The sequence below is a fragment of the Gavialis gangeticus genome, unplaced genomic scaffold, assembly GCF_001723915.1.
Source record: "Gavialis gangeticus isolate Ggan-Ray unplaced genomic scaffold, GavGan_comp1, whole genome shotgun sequence".
NCBI classification, from domain to species: Eukaryota; Metazoa; Chordata; order Crocodylia; family Gavialidae; genus Gavialis; species Gavialis gangeticus.
In genome coordinates, this window is record NW_017729034.1 from 72,968,394 (window position 1) to 72,968,721 (window position 328).

General features: G+C 40.9%; 1 protein-coding gene across 1 annotated transcript in view; it reads right to left on the reverse strand.

The window, feature by feature from the left end:
- SNX9 (sorting nexin 9) overlaps positions 1-328 on the reverse strand; it is a 105,724-nt gene that overhangs the window by 19,172 nt on the left and 86,224 nt on the right. The window lies entirely within an intron of this gene.

Genomic DNA, 328 nt, shown 5'->3' on the forward strand with positions numbered 1-328 from the left:
CAGAGGTCATTAGGGGCAACAGCTGTACCTCCTGCTCTTGCCTTGTACTCAAATCCAAGATGAGGGGTACCCCACACACCCCCTGTTAAAATGGGAAAAACCCCTTGTCTTGGTTTTGAGGAAACTGGGTAATAGCCATTTTTCTAAGCTAAAAAATATTAAATTCTCCCCATCATAGGAGGATCGCATGTTTAAAAGATTCTCTTGCCATTTTCATACAAAACTCCCAATATTACTGACAATAGAGGTTTGGTCAAATTTTCTCTCTGACTGAAGGAAAATGTATTGGTTCTACACCCCTACCCTAATATCCCCTCAACTTCCTTTA